The sequence below is a fragment of the Canis aureus genome, chromosome 2 (assembly GCF_053574225.1).
Source record: "Canis aureus isolate CA01 chromosome 2, VMU_Caureus_v.1.0, whole genome shotgun sequence".
Lineage (NCBI taxonomy): Eukaryota > Metazoa > Chordata > Mammalia > Carnivora > Canidae > Canis > Canis aureus.
In genome coordinates this window covers 8,676,021-8,698,716 of record NC_135612.1, presented here as the reverse complement: position 1 = coordinate 8,698,716, position 22,696 = coordinate 8,676,021, and the positions used below count along the sequence as shown (strand labels likewise).

The following is a 22,696-nucleotide window of genomic DNA, read 5'->3' as shown; positions in this document are numbered from 1 at the left end:
TTTTGTAGGGTTTTTGTAATAAGCATTTAATGAATTCATACTTGTAAAAATATTTTGGAAAGTGGCAAGCATTTAGCTAGCAATCATCAAATGTAAGCTCTTACTAATCTTGAAAACGAATTTCCTCACTCTCTATTTAGTCTTACTTTGTACTTTCTAGATTGTTGCTATGGACAGTTTCTGAGTCTTATTTCTGTCAATTTTATGAACTTCGGAACATTGAAGGAAATGGTTACAAATGAGCAAATTGCTAGCAATTAAATTCTGAATCATTCATGGGGACAATGTAGAAGTATCCCGATAACGTAGTGTAATTTCTATATATATGGACACTAGAACTTGCGTTTCAGGTTAGACACATTTAAGTTTGTTACCTACAAGTTGAGGGTCAGGAGGACCTAGGCTCCACATTCTTTACAATTTTAAATGTATTTCATTAATCTTCATTCTGAGTAGTCAGTAGCAAATCAATAATTCACTCTGAACAGGAATAAGTAAATTACTAGTCTTTCAGTGCATGGTATAAAGGTCAAGAATATATTGTAATAATTTCTACATCGAAAGTTATGTGAGAGAAAGCTACCAAAGTGTGATTATAATTAGGCATAATAATGATAATTCCCTGCTGCAACATTTGACCCTTACAGCACAGTGAGAAGAAGGCAGCACCTCTGGAAACAGAAAATCATCTTACTCTTACATCTGAGATTTGTAAATTAAGGCTGCTCATCACCACTCTTGAATTATAATCTGAATTTCCCTTAAAATCTGCCCTTAGTTTTGAAATCATTCTGCTGATGGGAAGGCCAGAGAGAAATGCTTCATCTTCAACGTTTTACTTATCCTTCTCAAAAATAGTTTTATGATTTACATTTTTCAATCCATTTGAGGTAGGGAGCTGGCAGGAGAAGAATAGATATAGTGCTGGGTATTTGTTTGTCCAGGCCCTACCAGACCCACAGAGCTCTTGTGACTTGGCCATATGCCCAAGTAGATCCTAAATATAGCTCTCACTAACCTGTGATACTTGGAGTTCTTGTGCTTTTGGAATTGCCCATGGTTGGACAGACTTCCTAGGCTCAGTAAAAACTACGGGAGAAATGCCACATTATGGTCTAAGCGCCTAAAGTCAGACTGGACCAGATCCCACTCACCTTTACTTCTAGAAGAGAACTATTGTGCAACTCTAATCAAGGAAATCCAAACTCCTGGTGCTCTTGGGGGGCCAGTAGAGTATGGCTTCTTTGGTGAATAAATGGAAACATATAGAGCTTTGCAATTAAAACTAATGTTGGATATTCTCAGGAAATATTGGTTATTTCCAATATTTATTTATAGCCTCCCATCTAAGGAATTGGAGTTCTCTTAAGTCCTGATTTGGCGCAGATAGTGAGTGCATAGTTAGGATTTATTAAATGATGGATGTGTTACAGATATTTCAAGGTTATTACTATCATTGATGACCAGTTTGGCAAAATGGGTTCTTTGTTGATTTAAGAACTAAAATTGTATCACATCTTTGAAAATTTTTTGTCCTTCCTTGCTGTAAAAATATTTGAGGAAAGTCTTATCCTATTTCAGTTACTTTGTATTTCCACAGCTCTGACTGACTTTAGTGCCAATCACTGGACCCTAGTAACAAAAATCATATATTTAATGTCTTGAATGAGAAATGAACAGATATGAAATAATTTTCTTTTATAACTTAATCACATAATTCAGCTTGCTTCATATTGTTTGTTAACAAAGTGTGACAATTTATGTATTAAAGATAAAAATTTATAATAAGGAACTGCCCACATACTTTACTTGAAGGGTAATTACCCTTCATATACTCCATAATTCACCAGCTTTGATGAAGGTGGCAGTGAGTTATGATGGTCTTTACCTTGTCAGAAGGACTTTAATAACTTCATCATGCCACTGGTGTCTTAAAATTATGGATTGTATGCAAGGCATAATAACTCTCTTTCTTTTTGATAGAAACTACATTTCTCTTCTCAAGTGGTCAGTAATTCACAGGAATTCAAAAATGGCTTTGTATCTCTAGATTATATTTCCATTCACAATAGTGATGAAGTGCTTTACTTATATTTTCATAAATCTAAAAACCACTCACATACTAATGTGAGTAGAATTCTTGCATATTAATTTTTTTTTATATATAGCGGAATCCTTTTGTAACACCACTGAAGACTGGATAGTAATATTTGTATTATGGGCCAGCTGTGTTACATCTGGTTTTTTTTGGTGGTATGAAATGAAATATTGTGTTGAGGGAGAGTCACAGTTTGATCTGAAACATACTACTTTGTTCTTGCTCCATTTGGATACTGGAATTCTTCCTGTTAATTAACTATTAGCTTAAAATTGTGAGCATTGTGGTGGTATTATTAAAATATGTATGTGTTATTTGGAAGTGGGAGATGAGACTGTGTTAATAGTTGAAGGGGAACGTGTCAGCTACAAGAAGAGAAGGGCTTGGTGGCTAAGTGTGCTGATAGTTGACCCTGAAAGGCAGAGGATCCAAGGTGTGGGGAAATAAGAAGGGTATTTATAGGCGACATCACCAAAGTGATGCATTTTGCTACAGAAAAGTTGGCTAACACTGGTATTACCAGGAGATTTACCTTTAAGTCCTAAGTGTGAAAAGCACTTTTATTTTTAGTTTGTGTTTTTAAAGTATACAATGTAAGACAACAAAATAGCTATTTTTGCGGTTAAAAATTCAGTATAAAGGGGTGCTTGGGTGGCTCAGTTCGCTAAGTGTCTGACTTCATCTCAGCTCAGGTCTTGATCTCACAATCTCAGGGAGATCAGGCCCAGTGTGGAGCCTACTTAAAAAAAAAAAAAAAATTCTGTCTAGGTACCAAATTTGATGATACTGATTTTTTTTTTTTTTTTTTTTTAATTGAGAAATAGGGACATTTGGGTGGCTCAGTTGGTTAAGCCTCTGACCCTTGTTTCGGCTCAGGTCATGATCTCAGGATCTTGCAGCCCTTCCTACCGCTCCCTCCTCAGGGTGGAGTCTGTTTGAAATTCTTTCCCCTGCCTCTCCTTCCCCTTTTGCTCCTCCCCCTGCATGTTCTCTCTCTCTCTCTCTCAAATAAAAATCTTTTTAAAAAAATCAAAAGATATGTTTATTGCAAGTTGGAATTTCTGAAAGCAAAACTTATCTAGCAATTCCACTTCTATGTATATTCTCAAAAGGTTAGAAATCAGGGACTTGAATACATATTTGTACATTGGTGTGCTTAGCAGCATTATTCACAATAGCCAAAAGGTGGAAGTAAACCGAATATCCATTGATGGATGAATGGATAAAGTGAGATATGCAATGCATATTACTCAGTGTTAAGAAAGAAATGAAATTCTGAGACATGCTAACATGGATTAACATTGAAGACATGATGCTAACCGAAAGAAGCCAGACATAAAAGGACAAATACTGTATGATTTCACTTAGATGAGGTACTTAGGTAGTCAAATTCATAGAAACAGAAAATAGAATAGTAGTTGCCAAGGGTTGGGTGGAATGGGGGCAGAGAATGGAGAATAATTGTTTAATGATACAGAATTTTGGTTTGGGAAGAAGAAAAAGTTCTGGAGATGGATAGTGGTGATGGTTGCACAATAATGTGAATGTATTCAGTGCGACTGAACCGTACATCTGAAATTGGCAAAAAGGTAAATTTTGTTATGCATATTTTACTGTAATAACAAAAGCAAAACTTACTAAAATGGTTATCATAAAGTAATAACACAGTTCCAGTTAGAGAATAAACTAACAATAAATGTATAAGGGTTAGCTAATTATTCATATTCATAAATATTCAGTAGTCATTATTAGACTGAATTTGGGGAAGTAAACTCTTTGTCTTTTATATGATCTAGGGAATGATTTGCTCATACCTAAAAATATTTTCTTTCAGTACTTGGCAAGATTCATGGAACATGGAAGATGCTCAGTAAATATTTGTTGATGGATATTTGTTTATTCAGGAAATTATAGTCGTATCTTCATGTGCAAAATAATCAGCATAACTGTTACTTGTAAAGCCTACTTATAAGCTCAGTGAACAGATAGAAAATATAGCCTTTAAAATCTAGACAATAAAAAATGGAGTGTACAAAATACTAGGTTCTGGGGACTAATGTATGTTAGTTATTATAAAATATGCCATGAATTTTTGTTGATATTAAAAACAGTTTTAGTATTATTATCTTGCGGAATGGAGAGTTCTCTGCCTGAAAGACTGCCTCTAGGATCGATAGTGCTATTATCTTCATTTTATAGATGTGCAAAAATCACTGTGGGTCCTGAAGCCATTTTGGTGCTTCTTTTACTAAGACAATAGCTTCATTTAAGCCTGTGGTTCTTATGAGGGTGACTTGATTATTTTCCTGGGAAGGAAGCTAAGTGGTAGTACAGGAAACCTGTCTAAATAGTGCGGTATTGGGTTATAGGACACTGCATATGGCTGTTTTTTGCCAGGTAGAGAGTTATACCACCCTTTTCATTTCTGTGGGCAAAGAGTCGATTTTAGTCTTTTACAGGAACATTTTTTTTCATCATTCTGAACAGTATTATTCTAGTTAACAGAAACTATCACATACATAGGAACTTAGAGTTTTATTTTTCTGAGTAATAATGTTCCCCCCTCCATTGTTTCTTGAATTACTTTAATTCATTAGGGAGCATTGGCAAATCCAAAAAAAAAAAAAAAGAAAGAAAAAAACACAAAGGTGACAATATTTTTTAAATTACCCATATTTTACCATTCAAAGATAAACAGGGATGCTGTTTGTTTACATGTCAACAATTCTGTACTGCGCATATGCGCACGCACGAACAGAGATTCAACACTGGGAGACATAAAATTAGGATTGTAATGATCACTCTGTTTTATGTAACCTGCAATTTTTTTCCATTGAGCATTGGATAGTGAGCACTTTCTCATGTCACTAACTTTTCTTGTACAGCTTCTTTCCAAGTAACCACATTGCCTTTTATATTATACTTATACCAGTTCTCTGTTACTGGGCTTTTAGAATATTACTTTTTTTTTGTTGATGTTATTATAAATGACGCTATGATGGAAATACTTGGATTAATCTTTTGCCTACTTCTATTTTTTTTTTTAAATAAATTCCTAGAAGTAAATTAAGGAAAGACGTATGAACATTTTAAAAGGCATTTGATCTGATACGCCAAATCGTCCTTCAGAAAGATTACTGGTTTATACTTCCCTAACACTCTATATGAGAACAGCCATTGCCCATCCTGGAATTGGTTTTGTGTTTTGTTTTGTTTTGTTTTTAACTGCCAATTAGAGAAGTAAAGAATCATAATCATTTATTTTGATTTTCATTGGTGACTTGAGCATTTTTTATCTGATTTGAGCGTATATTTTTCTCCATGTTGTGGTTAATCCTATGTGTTCCTCTTTTCTATTAATAAGACTTATTTATGTATATAAGACATTAACCCAATTTTTCTCTAGTGGATTTTTCTGTTTTCAACACTTTGCCAAGTGTTAACAAGGAAAAAAATAAATTAAAAAAAATCCCTTTAGATCGATTACTTAACTTTGAGTTTTGTTTCTGGATGCAAGATAGAAGTGAATTCCTTTCCTTCAACCCCAGATGAGAAAAACTTCCCCTGTCAATTAGTTGTAAAGCCTTCAGTCTTAAAATAACCAGATAGCTTCAGATAGTTTGTCTCTGAAGGGCTTCGTCTCTGGGAAAGGGTTTTATCTAGGTGCTAGGAATTTCTTGAAGGAAAGTGCAGCTACAATGAATTTCCATTTGGGTATGCTCCATTACACCAAGTATTGCTGAAACACAACAGCAGTTGGCATTTTTGCTGGGTAATATGCAAACATTGAGGGAAGGTGTAGTCATGCTAATAAGAAAGATAATTTGACTTGCACAGAATCATGTTTCTTCCAACAGAATGTTTAAACAATGCTCTGACTCTTTTTTCCATGAAGGAGATTAAAGCTACTTATTATTTGGGGGGTATAATTTATATTTAAACATGATATGTATGGAATTTAAGAAATTCATTTCAGATATGTGAAAGTTAACATTGGTATGTGTATACACACGTGCACACACGCACACATGGGTTTGTGTGTATGTCGGAGAGGATCCAGGGTGACAAAAGTAATGCCAAAATCATAATGTTGAGAAAAATATGAAAGGTAAATCAAATCTTTATTTTCATAAATTGCTCTCCAATCCAGTAGTGATAAAGTGCACGTGAAAAGACTGTAATGTCACTTTGAAAAAAATATTTACCAGTTTTCAGGAAATGAATGTGTTTGCATAAAACGCACTTGGCAATTACGTAAGTTTTTTTCTTTATCTGTTTATCAAACAGTTGACCGTTAAGGTCTCTTTGGTTGTGCTGGGGCACTTGATGTGCAGGCTCTTAAGCTTTCAAAAACATGATACATGAGCACCTACTTCCTGCTGACTGGCATTATGAAGAGTTAGACTAGGGGCAGTGTAATAACCTACTTTGATGGCAAATTACATTTTTGTAATTTGAAATCAATTGTATTTTTTCTCAGATATTTCTCAGATATTCTAGTTAGTGAGCATATAGTGTAATACTGATTTTAGAAGTAGAATTACATGATCCATCACTCAGTGCTCAACATAACAACTGCCTTCCTTAATACTCATCACCCACTGAGCCCATCCCCACCCACCTTCCCTCTAACAGCCTCGCTTTGTTTAGTTAGTGAAGAGTCCGTTTACTTCCCTCTTTTTTTCCCCTTCTATATTCATCTGTTTTGTTTCTTAAATTCGACATATGAGTGAAATCATATGGTATTTGTCTTTCTCTGACTTATTTTGCTTAGCAAAGTACACTCTAGCTCCATTCATGTCGTTGCAAATGGCAAGATTTCATTCTTTTTGATGGCTGAGTAGTGTGTGTGTGTATATGTATATATATATACACACACACACACACACACACACACACACCATGTCTTCTTTCTTCATTCATCAGTTGATGGACATTTGGGCTCTTTCCATAATTTGACCATTGCTGATAAAGCTGCTTATAAACATCAGGGTGCATGTGCCCCTTCAAATCAGTATTTATGTATCCTTTGGGTAAATACCCAGTAGTGCAATTGATGGATTATAAAATAGTTCTATTTTTAACTTTTGGGAAGCCTCCATACTGTTGCACCAGTTTGCATTCCAACCAGTAGTGAAAGGGGGTTCCCCTTTCTCCACATCCTTGCCAACATCTATTGTTTCCTGTGTTGTTAATTTTAGCCATTTGACAGGTGAGAGGTGATACCTCATCAGGGTTTTCATTTGTGGTTCCCTGATGATGAATGATGCTGAGCATCTTTTCATGTGTCTTTTGGCCATCTGGATATTTTTGGAAAAATGTGTATTATTCATGTCTTCTACCCATTTCTTAACTGGATTATTTTGGGGGGTTGACTATTGAGTTTGGTAAGTTCTTTATAGATTTTGGATACTAACCCTTTATCAGGTATACAACTTGCTGAAATCTCTTCTAAATACATTAGAGGTAGGGGCACCTGCATGGCTTGGTTGGTTAAGTGTCCAACTCTTGATTTTGGCTCAGGTCATGATCTCAGGATCATGAAATAGAGCTTCATGTCAGGCTCCGCACTCAGGAAGGAGTCTGCTTGAGATTCTCCTTCTGCCACCTCCACCCTATTCTTGCTCTTTCTCTGAAAATTAATAAATAAATCTAAAAAAATATAAGTACATTAGAGGTACTCTCTATTTAAAGGAGCCCTGCAAACCATAATTTTGTCAAGTGAAGAATTTGTAATATCTAATTACCATTGGTTTAACCTTCTTGCGAATCAGAGTGTAGCTTCACAGTTTATGAGGTTTATGGTAGTCTTAATTTGATCATGAACAGGAAAAAGTATTTTCTATAGCCATCTTAGAGAAAGAAAGTAAAATGGAAGTCACAGGTAGCAAGTAAGTTAGTAGTGCTGCCAAGTGGAGTTTAATGTTAATCAAGTAATACAGAAATAATTTAATTTCTCTTAAAAAATCTGCCCTTTGCCATCATGGTTGGTTAGGTCATCTTGGTCCTCATAAGAGCAGAATACAATTCTTTTCATTCTACACTCAAATAATGTTTTAATTCGACTTTTTCCTTTATAGATTATGTAAGATAACTTCTATGAATTTGTGGATTTTTGTAGAACACCTGATTCTTTTATTTTTTTAAGATTTTATTTATTTATTCATGAGAGATGCAGAAAGAGAGGCAGGGACACAGGCAGAGGAGAAGCAGCCTCCCTCTGGGGAGCCCGATGTAAGACTTGATCCCAGGGCCCTGGGATCACGACCTGAGCCAAAGGCATATGCTCAACCACTGAGCCACCCAGGCACCCCTATTCTTTGCTTTTAAAATTCTTAGAGGAAACACCTAGATACGTATTTGAATATCTGTATAAATTATGTCTGAAGTATCTAGGCTTTTTCATTTTTTTTTAAGATTTTATTTATTTATTCATGAGAGACTCAGAGAGAGGGAGAGAGGGAGAGAGAGAGAGAGAGAGAGAGGCAGAGGCACAGGCAGAGGGAGAAGCAGGCTCCATGCAGGGAGCCCGATACGGAACTTGATCCCGGGTCTCCAGGATCATACCCTGGGCTGACGGCGGCGCTAAACCATTGAGCCACTGGGACTGCCCCTACTTTTTCATTTTTAATATTTAAGTCAAAATCTTTTTGTACGTGGAAATTTTTAAAACTTTGAAATTACTGCAAAATCTTCAAAACAGTTGTTGCTGGTTCAATGCAGTATTTTAAACATATTATATATATATAATATATTTAAGTAGATTAAGTATAGTAAATACTGATTTTATTTTAAAGGTCAGATTCAGTGATAGAGTAATATCTTTTCTCATTTGAACTAATAAAAGATTTTTAAACATTTTGGAAATATCAAATGTGTTAATTATAGCAACAATTTTATCCTAGACTTCTATACAAAATAAATTCATGAATTTTGTAAATTGATCACAGAGTAGATTATTTTTACATTAAGAATTAAAAACTTAAAAAAAAGAATTAAAAACTTAAATTCAGCAGTATGTGAAACATATTGACTATATGTCGTTGTATTTACCTGAGACTTCCTAGTTTACCAAATTAAATGCAAATTTCTTTCTTTTTAAAAAATTTATTAAACATCATCATTCACTGATCTCTATTGAGGAATTTTAAATAAAATTTATTACTTATCTAACACTTTGGAATTTATAACATCCTCAAAATGGTTTAATTTATCCTTGGCCAGTTAGTCCTTCAGACTCTTAACTTTCTTTTTTATAAGGCTGGTTTAAAAGACCGTTTAAACGTGTTTTACTGTTACTGGTTATATTCTATTTCTGGTATATTGAGGGTCATGAGGACTGCCTATGATCAACAGATCCCATGAAGATGGGAGTGGAGACAGGATACTCACCTTAATAAAGGCCAGGAATGACCCCCGCCTGAAGCAGAGGTGCGATTTGGCAGGTGGAAATGACTATTTTCCTGGAATGAGTTGACAGAGGTAGGTTCTTAACTAATTTGGATTTGGATATATTTTCAACCAACTAAATGGAGGAATTCTTAAATCCAGGATTGAGCAAAGCATTACAAGCATTTTATAAGAAGTGATTAGATTAGGGGGATTTTTCTGTCCTACTTAACGTCAGAGAGAAGATATTAGTATTATTACATTAGCAGATTCTTCTTAATTTGTAGTACTTCCAATGGAAACTTGGCCTAAAAATTTGACTTTTGTAGAAAACTGAAGACATTTTTGATTAAACGCGAAATTTAGTGAAATTTACAATTATTTAGTCCAGTTATTCCTCACCAAAGAATTATTATATAAATTAATAAATTATTAAAGATAAAGATAATCAGCTTTAAAAATACATATCAATTGAACGTGTAAAGTGTAACCATGAAAATACTGATGTTGAGTTTTTGCTTAATAACCATGTGCTTCCTAATCTGACACCATTTTTCACGAGAGGCCCAGGTTCACATTTCCACTGTGTTAATTCTTGTAGGTCCTGTGGCTCTTCACAAAATTAAACAGACGTCAGCCAGTTCCTCAAACAGGGAAAAATAAAAGAATAGAAAAGTGGTTAGAAAGGAAGAGGAGTTACATCGCCTGATAGGTTTTCCCTTTCCTCTGTCTACCGCCCTCTTTCTCTGCACATCCTTCCATCGAACTCAATACTTCAATACTATTGAAATTGTTGTGGGAGCCAAGTGAGACAAGAAAAAAATTGTCCAACTGCTGCTTGACCCCCAAGTACTAGCGACACTCAGTTTTTTGACTACCACTGAGAGTTTAAAAGTGCTTATCAGAGCAACTCTTTACTGCCTTAATTTGCGTGTACAGATTGCTGTTAGTGCTGCAACTCTGCTTCTTATCAAGGCTTGCTAGCTAATTTCCTTGTTTATTAGCTAAGTGATTTTCTTAATGGCTACCCTTTTGACAAAAAGAAATCTTAGCTGCTCTGCCAAGAAAAACTGAATTAAAAAAAAGAAACAGAAAAGAAAAACTGAATTTAAAAACTCCTGGTGACAGGGATAAGGAACATCTGTATTCACGCTGCTGCTGTGTTGTTGGTATGGGGGAAAATCTGGTGATTGACCTTGATTCTTGACTGAAGTCACAAAAATATGCATAATTTGGCCTTTATCCATAAACCAAATAGCAACAGTCTCCAGTTAAAGCAGGAAGTCAGCTTCCTTTGTTTTGGGCGTGGAAAACAGAATCTTTTCCGACCTTATTATCAGACGGTTTAAGGAATTTTTTCCTGAAATATTTTTAGAATCTTCATTTTGACAGAAGCATTTTTGTTTGAGTTAATGTTTTACTAACAAGGAGGTATCTTGTTTATATTTGAAGATTTAGAGCCCTCCAATGTTGTGTTTGAAGGATAATTTTTTTTTATTTTTTATTATGAAATAATAAAAGAAAATCCAAATACGTAGTGGCACCAACAAAATCTCTCATGATCTGATGATAGCTTTTGGATTAGGGCCCCTGGAAGGGACACTGGGCATATATATATTTGGGAACCAGTTTAAGATTTCTTACAAACAAATTTAGCATGGCTCTCGTCAATGAGGGTAAGACCACTGGAGCTGAGATCTCGATAGCTGACAGCCTGGGGACCCCACTGACCCTTCAAGGTTGCCCTTGGTCCTCTTCGGCACCAGGTTTATCGGTGAACGTATAGGACTCTTGGAAACTCATCTCTGCCTCTATAGCTTGTGAATCTGACATGATACCAAAATGTGTATTTGCCCATCAGATGTCATCTCCGAGCTTGAGCGGTGAGTTTGGGTGTTTGCAGCCCACACAGTAGAAATCCATCTTTAAGCAAGACGAGAAAAGGTGACTTCCTAGGGTTTAAGGAGAAGTCATCTTGCCCTTGCAAACTGGATTACAATTCTGTTGCCTCTTTATATTGTTTATTAAGCACGCCGCAGTCAGTAAGACTAGAGAGGATAGCAAACAGAAAGAAACAAAATCAAGAAAAAGAAGACGCCTTTGTTTCTATTCCATCCTTTCTTTTGACTGGCCTTGACTTGGGCGTCCTTCGTTTTCTTTCCTGTGCTTGCCCATTGCATCAGGACTTCACATTTTATAAAATGAGGGTCAGTTTCCCTCATTGAAATGTAGCCATCTGCTGCCTGCATAACTATGAGCCAATTGCGTCACCTCTTTGTGCCTTGATTTCCTTACTTGTGAAATACTGATAGGATATCACCTACATCCATAAAGCTGTTGTGGGGATTAAGTACATTAAGATGTGTCACGCATTTAGCTTCGTACCTGGATGTACAAAGTGCCATGTAAACAGTCATCTAATAATTACTGATAGAATCTATGAATAGATTAATGATAGCAAGCCATATACTTCATTGCCAAGTTTCAAAATGTTACACGAGGCAGGGTTGTGAATTCTTTATGTGCAGTGGCACAGAGGCTGGTGTTTTGCTTCTTTTATTTCAATAGATTTGTAGAATGTCTTCTTGATACAAACGGATGGTTGGGTTAGTCCCCAGAAGACTACCGAATGGCGAGAGATAATGTCCTAGGAATCCCAGGCATCGTATTGAGTCTGTCACTTTTATTGGAAGAGGAGACAGCAGTGGCCACTGTGTCGAGCTAGTTGGTTATTTTATGTTTTCATTTATGTACTCATTTCCCTCATAGTAGACATGATGCTTTCATTACCTAATGTGAATATTCTAAATTATATGACCCTTATTAAATCTTATTTTGAAATTAACTTCTGGCATGGTGAGTATATTTCTTTTTGAGGCATCACATTTTTTGAACACTTAGAATCTAACTTTACTCATTTTACACTGAGAATATTGTATGCAAAATAATCTTGAAGGACATTTTATTTCCTAGTATGTATTTTCAGCAGGTGGCTAATGGCTTTTGACCTGCTCTAGCAGCATACAGAACTGAATGTCAGATAGAATATTTTTTAAAGTCTGCATTTTCATCTTGCATAATGAGCACAGGAATTCTTCTTAAGATAATTTTGCATATATATTTTTCCAGGTAGTTATTGATAGAGATGTGTCAGTTTGATAGGAAGGAGAAAATTGTAATGTTACAACATTTAGGTTTAACATTATTTACATCTGTTCGCATTGGTAAACAGAAGTATCTTAATAAATAATACCAGGACTAACATATTTACGTGTTAAAAGCCATTTAAAGTTCATGGTATCGGCCTTCCACTTTTCCCATATCTTTGAACCATTGTGAAGAAAAATCACATATTTTAATCCACTCGCTTCCCTTTTTTAGTAATTTACATTTTCTCTTGAAATTTATGCAGGATATTCCATGGCCTATTTTCACACAGCCTTTGAGAATTATACATATTAAATAACAATTCTCAATTTTTGTGTGAAAATAGACCACCACATATGCTATATAAATGATACAGATTGCTTAGGACCCTAGGATTAGCAATTTTAGATCATGGTCAATGTTAGTCTCAGTTTAAGTGGGAGCACAAGTTTTGATACAACCATAGTCTTTGCAGTCATTTGCCACGTAGTTTGTATGTTGAGTGACACTCTGATTTAAACTTTGTTGAATTTTTGATATGAAGTTGTGCATGCAGCTTGATTAATGCCCAGACTAGCTTGTGGAGTGGTGACTTGGGAAATGACAACATAAAGAGTTCTCTTTCCTGTATGAGCGTATTGGGGTTGGCATTTTGCCCCTGAACGGTGTGTTGAGGGAGGAATATTGTTTGTGTGCTTTGCATTTAAGCCTTAATTTCGGAGTTCTAATCTTATTTATTCCCTCAGGTAATTACTGGTTTTTCAAGATGCAAAAGAAGTATATCATTGGATTTTTTTATTCCAAAGGGTTAAACTTGTATTGTAGATGTCGGTTCTTTACATTTAGGCGTTAAAAATTCTCACACATCAAAGTAGCTCGTGATTCTCATCTGTGGCTAGAGAGTTAATCATCTTTCAGTAGTGCTTTGAAGTTGGCTTTTCTTCTCCTTTTTTTTTTTTTTTTTTTTTCCCCTTAACCCAGCATGGGATCATGAATAAAACCAACCACTCTGTTAGGTATAGTGCATTATTGCTTTTGCCTGTGGCTCTTGCTAATAAAAATTCAAATTCTGGTTAGTTTGCTGGAATCAAATCAATGTGGTATATGCAGCATACTTTTTTCCTCTTAGGAAGCCCTCTCACAGAAAATAGGTGTGTGTGGGGGGAAGCATGGTGGTGAAGAGAAAAGATAAGGCAATTCAGGGTTAAATATACTTATTTTCACTTTTCTGCCTATGTTGTGGTTAGTCTGTAACCCATATCAGAGTTTTTACTGCCTGGTGCCCTAGAATCCTTAAAATTAAAATTCCCATAACTTAGCAGTAAAATTCCTAAAAATTTCTATTCTTCAGTCAAAGTGCATGGATCTGCTTTTGTGTGTGAGGATTTGGACAGTATCAGTAGCAGTGACTTAATTTGATAATGTGTGTGGAGGGGCTTTTACATGTAATCAGATGAGCAGCCATCACCTGAAGAATAGGGTAAGTGATGAAGAATAGGTAGGTGATTCCTAAAAGATCTTGGAATCCTGACAGGTGCTAAAATCAAGTCATTTTGCTTATAAAATTACCTAATAACTGAATCAAATGGGATTTGGTATCTTTACAACTAGGATTTTTTCCATGAACATGGACATGAAAAAGAATTGTGCCTAGATGATTCCTTCAGAACGTGACACATGAATTTAGAAACCAGCGAACATGCCCGAACCACAGAGATGATTGAACAAGACTTTCCATCCTGGAGCCAGATGTACTAAGCTCAGCTGGAAAGACCCTTAAAGTGCAGTTAGGGGAATACAAATAAGGAGCTTATTTAGCAAATTTACATGTATATGTTACCGTGGGTAGGAGCATGGTCTCAAGAATTAGAGATGGCCAGATTTTCTCGGTTTTGACTTTGAAGGCTGGTCACTTTGGGCAAACAAATTATTCTCTCTGAGCCTCAGGTTTATTAACTATAAAATGGAAATAGTCATGTTGTCTAATTTATATCATTATAGGAAAAAAGTACCCAAATTTAAAAATTTAAATAAAACTTACAGTGAACAAAAACTGCCAATTCTTTAGAGCCTTGGAAATATGCTACCATTTATGTATTTTGCATATATTGGAACACATTGTTGTACAGGCTCATACTTGGCCTCAGAAGCCTGCTCAACACGGAACGCCAGGAAGCTCCTACTATTTTGTAGAAGCTGGCAGTCAATGTAAAGTATATTCATTCTTCCTAAATTAATCCCATCCTACCAGTCCCCTCTCTTTCTGTTTTGCTGACAGTCTCCCTAATGCAAATGTCAATTCAGTTGCTTAAACAGTGGGAAGAGAGAGATTAGTTATCCATAATCTAATGTTCAGGCACCATGCTGGGTGTTAAGTAGGTGTTTCCCATTTGTGTTAAGTAGGTGAGTCCCAAATTTACGTTTCCAGCTCTGTCCTTTGCCCCAAGCTCCACTCATGAGTTCATTTATTACTTGGCTCCTTCCCTTAATTGTCTGGCACGTATCTAAACTGACTGCTCACTGCTCACTGTCCTCCAGCCACGTTGGGGCTAGTTTGTCTTCTTTGAACATTATAAGCTCGTTTCTGTCTCAGGACCTTTGTTCCTCCTGTTCTCGAGGCCTGGAAGCCTCTGTCCATTTATTTGATGCATCTTGCTTCTTCTCCTGATTCGAACATTGTTTCTTTGGAGGTTGAGGTTTCTCTGAGAAATGTGTCCTTAAGTCATCCTCCCATCCGGTCAGTTTCTTGTCTCATCGTCCTGTAAGTTTCTTCAGAGCCCCTTTTCATGTGTATAAAATTATATTACTTATATAATTTTTTATTGTTTTATCTCCCAACCCAGATGCACGCTTCCTGAGAGCAGTGGCCTTGTAGGCGTTGTTTAGCACTATATTCTCACTACCTAAAACTGAGACTGGTTCATGGAAGTGCTCTCAGCAACTTTCAGAGGTAGGAATGTTCTTTCCTTAATTGGTAGATAACAAAAGTGAGGCCCAGGGAGGATAGGGTGAAAAGCTTGCCCAAGATCACAGGGAATGGGAGTGACAGAGCTGGGATTCAGACAAATGCTGTGCTCTAAGAAGCTGTCCAACAATGAATGCCTCCCTTTTCACCCCTGAAGGTCAGGGGCATTAATGGGCGGGAGGGGGTTTTCCTGAGTTCTTGGACTGTCCTTCAAGTCTCTAGGTCACAGTCCTTGTTCCTATGGCATTTTTAGGCAAGACCTGGTCCTGATCGCTAAACTCTAGTATCCCTGGCTGACCTCTTCCCTTTTCCTTCTCAACTCAGTGCCCAAGACATGCATGATTAATATTTCACAAGAATGCATTCAACCCCTTCCTGCTTGGGAAAAACAATGAAACACTGGATTTTAAAGAAGCTCCCAAAGGGCTCCCATTGATTGTTTTGAATTTTCCACTTGGTGTGGGTAGATAGAATTTTCCACCTGATGTGGGTCTTCCTTTTTTCATAAATGCTATTTTCTAAACATTTATTACCTGACAGTGGCATTGTTACAGCTATAGTTTTTTGTGTGTGAGTTTGTGTTAATAGCACCGCTAATGCTTTGGTTGTCCTTGCCTCCTACTAACCAGACGGGAATAGTTCCGCTGCTGTCCTTTTTCCTGCCCCATCCCCTACCGCTCCCTGTGCAAAAATGTGGTGCCGAAGCTGGACTATTTAGTTTGTTTTTAGCCAGAAATGCTGTAGAATCAGGCAGGCAGTCTTATAATGTAGATAGATAGGTATATCATTAAAATGTATAAATCTGTTTCAGCTTTAGGGGCAAAAAAAAAAAAAGAAAAAGAAAACCAGGGTAGTTGATTAAAAAAGGATAGCCCACAGTATAATAAGTCACACCCAGCAAATTATAGAGATCGAAGTTATTGGTGCTTTTCATTCTAGGGCATCTGGTGTGTGCGGCTGCATTTGACCTTTTAGAAGCTATTGACATCATTTGGGAACTGCCTGTAAACCTGCCTAAATCAGTTAAACAGAAGGAATCTTAGCATTGTGGAACTGACCAGTTGATTAATTTAAATCCAAACACACAGTCCTGCCTAGTTGCCCTTTGCAAGACCCTTGCACAAAAGGATTTCATTCAGGAGCGTTATAACCCACATCCTGCCATCAGACCCTTTCAGCTCTGTTGGTCTTCTTAGGCTGCAGCGGCGTCTTTAACCCCTCTTAGGCTCCCTTTTATTTCATGAAAACAATATCTGTGCTGTGCTTCATACAAATGCTCTACATTTCCTTCAAAGTTCTTTATTTGTTCTAGGGAAAAGGTAATTTAAAGTTCCACTAATTGAGAGACTAAAATGGGAATTTATTTTAAACTGGCTTCTTTAGAAGAAGTCTATTAGAACTTAATCCAGTGCTTCCTCCGGGAATTATAATCAAAATTAGAATCATGAAATGTTGAAATAACTTTTTGGTATTAAAGTAAGCCATCATCCATAATTCCTTTGACTTTTAGATTCAAAACATTGAAGGCTTTATAATCTGTGTTTGGCTTTGGGAAAACAGTAATTGACTCTTGAGTGAGTTCAGAGGTAGTATAAAGATCTAGTCTGGGATCTTTAAATGGAAGCAAAATTAAAATTATTTCTGGGCAAAACTTTGAATAATTTCAGCCTGTTACATGAACTGAGAAAAGTATCCCCATATTGGGCACTCCTCTGGGCTTGGTTGCCAAAGAGGGCCAATATTTGTGTGGGGGAGAAAAATGAAAAACCTGCTACGGAATGCTTCATAGCACATAGGATGTTAGCCTGGGAAAGACCAGCACCCTCATTTTAAACACCAAAAAAACTAAGCCCCCTCTCCCACCCCCCACTTGGTTATTCAAGCTCTTAAACTGGCGTTGGTTCGTTTCTGCTTCCTCATGACCAAATTACAGCGCTTTTCTGGAATACAAAGGAAGCCTTTCAGAGTTGGTGGTATCATCTGATTCTCTGTGGTTTTGTTCATTGTCATTAATTTTAATAACCACTTTTTATCGAGTATTTGTGATGTCTATGCCCTATCTCTGTCTTCATAACTACAGTGTGAAGTGGTACTATTGTTCTTCCCCTTTTGAAAATGAGGAACTGATGTTTAGCACAGTCTGGGTCTTGCCCAGAGTATGAGCTACTCTGAGGAGGGGTGAAGCAGGAGCAGAAGCCTCTCTGGTGGCAGCCAGATACCAAGAAGAGAACAAGACGTGTTTCTCCCAAGCCTCATAGGTTGACTTGAGAATATTATGGTCATATGAATGACTGTGCCATGGGTCATTGGTAGAAGAGAAAAATTAAGGCCATTTTGGCCCGAATTCCTCAGAAACAGTGGATTCACGGAAAGGGAAGATGATGGCACCCCCTTTCTGGCTGCCATGAGAAGCCGTGGGTGTCCAGGTGAGGGACATGCTGGGGAATCAGGGAACCTGGAGACTGTGTGACACAGGAGAACTCATGCTGTCCTTTTTGAGCTTCTGCTTTTTATTTTCATTTCTAAAAGTGAAATTCCAATTTCTCCTTTACTAGCTTGTTTCAAAAATTAAGTGATATAACTTAATCATAAACACTCTGGAAAATGAATAAAATTGGGACATAATTTTTTTTTGTTCATTTATCCCGGAAGTATTTATTGACTGAATGCCAAATGCAAGTTACAGTGCTGTAAAGAGAATAAGAAGCAAATGTAGACGTTGTCTCTACCTTTCGGAAGATTCCATGGGGCAGGAAAATAAGATACATGCTAATAATTTGGGCCACCGAATGTTTTAAATGTAGTTAGTAAGGTAGAGGACACTGGTATTTCTGAGGAAGAACCCATGCCAGGTGGAAGGGGTTTGTGGAGGATTGGTAGGGTTTAGGTTTGACGGGAGGAGTGGTGTGTGGGGGGAGGATTAGGGAGGTAGGTCGTGGGATTTAAGGAGGAGGAGGGAGAGGAGAGGGTAAGAGCAGAGGCCTGCAGGAGGGAAAGGACAAGGGCATATTAGTGTATCAGATTGTCTTATTGGCTCCATGTAGCTCAAGGAGGTAAGCAAAAAAAAAAATTTTGTTTTGTTTTGTTTTGTTTTTTGGCAAAAACGGGTTTATTTCGGAGCTGTGAAATCTGCACTTGATTCAGTGGCTCACAGGGGAGCCTTTTAGGATTTTGGATTTTTTTTGTGGTATCATAGTAAGAAAATGTTTTGTGATGACCCATGAAGGACAAAGTGATGCATAGAATGATTAAAAGAGTGAGCAAGACGCTGCAGTCAGGGAGACCAGAGACCACAGCATTTTGGGATGACCGATGCAGAAGACTGAGCTAGGGGAGCATCTCTGGAACAAAAAAGGGGTAGATCACTGAAATTTGGCCACTTATTGGATTTGGAAGTTCTTGTGATACTTTTTTTTTTTTAATTAAATCAGTGTGAATTTGTTTTAATGAACAAATTTAAACCCAAATGCTAATAAAATCCCATATGCCACTGCCATTTTTCATTGTTTTTTGTACTTATATTATGCTTAACTGGAATTAGGAAAAGTGTTGGGTTAAGACCAGAGGAGGCAAGAATGTTGCTCATCTGGGCTAGGGAGAAATTTAATGTAAATTATGAGGCAAAGCTGGTTTAGAGGATTAAGAACCTTTCTCCTTATCATCAGAAAAGTGACTTAGGGGGAGGAGGTAGGCTGGCACAGTAGCCGACTATCAAGGCTCTAGAAATCCTGGCCAAATAGCCCCTCAGAAGTGGCACTTTGACTCCCGTTTGCTTCCGAATCAGTACTTGCCAACACGAATTTACTTTAGTTTAAGAAACAAGGTAAGCCCAGGGCCTTGTTGAACCCTAAAAACTTCAAGGATTCAGGTGGTTGTGTGGGGATTAGATGAGATTGATAATCCTTTGTAGTCAAGGGGTGACTTCTCCGGGAAAGATGCTGTTTTCCTTATGAAAGAGTATTTTTCATCTAACTTCGGTTGTCTTTCAGTTTGAGAAATTAGACTATTGTTTGGATATCTGAAGCCTTGGGATCTACTGGGGAATAAGTGGATCTTCTGAAGTTTGAGAGTGTACAGTTATCTAGCAAGACTACATCAGAGCTTGGTGGAGTGGTGTTATTGGTTGGTTTCTTCCCCCTCCTCAAGGTGCTGTGCTGCTTACCTCGCAGGCCCTCTCTGTGCCATCCTTAGGGATCAAAGGAAGAGGTGGCAATTTTTGTACAAAGTCATCAATTTAGGAGGGAGTTTATGGTCTTCTCTAAGAGGTGGTGAGACTGCACTGATCACAAAATGTATTGGAGTGGCAAGAGGAAATAGAATACTGATGAGCATGTGATTTATAGATTCAGGGGAGAACAAAACTCCGTGTAGCTCAGAATTAGGGAGTGGAGGCTGGGGAGCTCAGGCTTCTTTTCTCTAAAGCAGGGATCTTTAACAGGGCTCATAATCTGGCCACCTGGGGCCATTTGTCTCGTGACACTTGGCTCCTGTTCCTGTTGGTGGTCTTCCATATTCCGCTTAGCCCTTTGGTCAGAGATCTCTTGGTTTGGCCTTATTTTTTGAATAGGCTCTTTGTTCAACTGTACCTTTACCAAAAAAAAAAAAAAAAAAGTAACAAATTAGCTTTACCGTGGAACTATTCCTTTATGACTGTCACATCTCTGCAAGAGTCCTACACCTTTTTGCTTTTGTGTGTGTTGTCCAGATAACCTTTATTTGCTTTTCCCATCCTAATTCTGTTTAGACAGGTGGATCATCTCCCTTCTGAGCATTGTTTAAAACAACCTTAAAGTAATCTGGCTAGACTGTTGGGATGTAGTTCACTGAAGTGGTCACTGATCTTCTCTGAGAACAAGGAAACCAGAATGGCAAGTTCAGGCACATTGAGATGAATTCCCATTTTTTGACTTACAATAGTAGTTCATATCCATGGTTAAGAAAAAAATCTTAAAAAAAAAAAGAAAAAATCTTTTAGAAGTATTAAAACTATAATATAAAATAAAAATCGGAGTGCTCTCTCAGTCTGCAGTTGGGTGTGTATCTTCCAGACATTTTTCAGTGCATATTAAGGCACATAAACAAATTTATTTTAAAATTTGAATCCTATATAATACGTATACACTCTATATTATCACGTATAATGTATATACATGTTGCATATATACTTATATTCTCATGTTTATAAAATGTGCATATTTTTCCTCTCCCAACTGAGGATCTTGGGAAGAACACATGAGAGGGAAGGCATAATTCCATTTTGTTGGAAAGCTTTTACCTCTTACCAAAGTGAAGGTACCCTGAATTTTGTGTTTTTGTGAGGGCTGACTGTTTTTCCCTCACGAATGTCCCTCACCTTTGCAGTAGTGGAGAGTCCAACTTGTCAATTATGTTCAAATTCTCCAGTTTTTTTTTTTCCAGACTGCAAGCTGGTGTTGTTGTATCCTATTTTGCAATTTTTGTAAGCAGTACTATCGTCACACATTTGTACACTGTTTACTCACAAGGGAAACATTAAAAGGCAGGCCTATAGCTTCATCTAAATTGAAACAGAGATAATAATAGTTTCTTTGAAATAGCTTAGATCTAAGTATACTGTACAGAATGACAACCTTCATTTTTTATTGTGTTATGAATATCTTAAAGAGGATCCGCCAAATTCCTTGCTTATCTTTACAATTACAGTATTTGCACTAGAAAAATTAGACCACGGTGTGGTTTAAAAAACATGTCAATCCAATATTCATGGAGAAGAAAACAATGGTTTTTACAGCACAGATGAAAAATTATATACTTATTAGAGCATCACAGCTGATCGGATAAGCGTGGTATATCATCACAGACTCAGTCTGATGCTGAAGCATTGTTCTTGGAAGCAATGACCGGAAACCTGGTATTTTTCAAAGGGGTGGTATTCCTATGAACGTGGGTGACAGACGCAGGGGAGGACATATAGTTCAGAGGGGGGATTTCAATTATGTGTAGTTTTAGGGGTTGTTAGAAGTAGAAGTAATTCCACTTGTGATAGAAAAGACTTCATCGTCAAAAAGACCGTGTGGCAGCAAGACAGCAGATTTCTTCTGATTTTTATCTGGGTGTCATAATTAGGCATTTCGCTGGAGGTGTTTGCTGGGTAAGTGCTGTATTGGCTGGGCTTTACTGGAGCTTGGAGATAGATGCAGCGGGCAGCTGCTGCCTCCTGGAGAAGTAGATGGAATCCGTTTTCATTGTCATCAGTTCCCTGACCTCCGAAGGCACAGATGTGAGCTTTCTTGCTTTCTTTTCAAAGGGAATCAAGTATTCCTCCTCAAGGAGGAGGAGGTTCGTAATGCCATAATATTACTGCTTGTTAAAGGAGAAGAGCCCTCTCTGAACACTGACACTGTTGCTACCTGGGAGCATCCTCTACTGACCTGTGACTTTGTCAGAGCTTCAGCTGTGAGAGGAATATTGCTGATGGAATCATATAATGACGCTTGTCATTAAAAAGTCACATCGCAATGGAAAGATTCAGAATTCATTCAGTCCCCTTGCTGTGTGTCACACTCTGGTGACTTTGGTGACAACCTTCACTTCCTACTTAGCAAATCCAAGCCTGGTAGCTGGAGCCCCAGGAAGTTGTCAAAGCAATTAAAGGCTTCTGTCTCCCAGCACATTGCTTGGTTACCATAGTATCCTCTTCCTCCAAGTCTCTCCTGATGATGTCAGTATGCATACAGGGGTTGTTCAGAGCATCTACGTGGGGATGATTCACCCCGCAATAAAGCCCCTCTTCCCCGTTGCTCGGTTTCCAGCTCAGTTTCAGACGTCCCTAGAAAGGGGAGGTAAGTGCCTTGTTTTGCATATCAGAGAATTACCAAATGCCTCTGTTATTTTGTTTTAGGTGTATGAATGGTTTCTTCTTTCTAAGATACACTAATAACTGAAATCCTAGTGCATGGGAGCACTGCATCCCATTACCTAGAAAATAGACTTACAGTTTGTACCTAAAGTGTGTGTGTGTGTGTGTCTGTATGCGTGTGAGACAGGCTTATAAAAATAACTGTGAATGCACAATGTAATGCTTGCTACTTTCCTTGATAAGCAGCATTAGCAAACAC

At 37.3% G+C, this 22,696-nt stretch overlaps 1 protein-coding gene across 4 annotated transcripts in view; it reads left to right on the top strand.

Moving 5' to 3' along the window:
* The window catches only part of LOC144292608 (uncharacterized), a 125,688-nt gene that overhangs the window by 31,395 nt on the left and 71,597 nt on the right, over positions 1 to 22,696 (top strand). For 3 of the 4 annotated variants that reach the window (XR_013359996.1, XR_013359998.1, XR_013359992.1), the window contains exon 2: positions 15,478 to 15,584. The exons of the other annotated variant lie outside the window; for it this stretch is intronic. The gene's annotated coding sequence lies outside the window, so the exon portion shown is untranslated. The remainder of the gene's footprint in view (positions 1 to 15,477; positions 15,585 to 22,696) is intronic. 4 annotated transcript variants of the gene reach the window in all.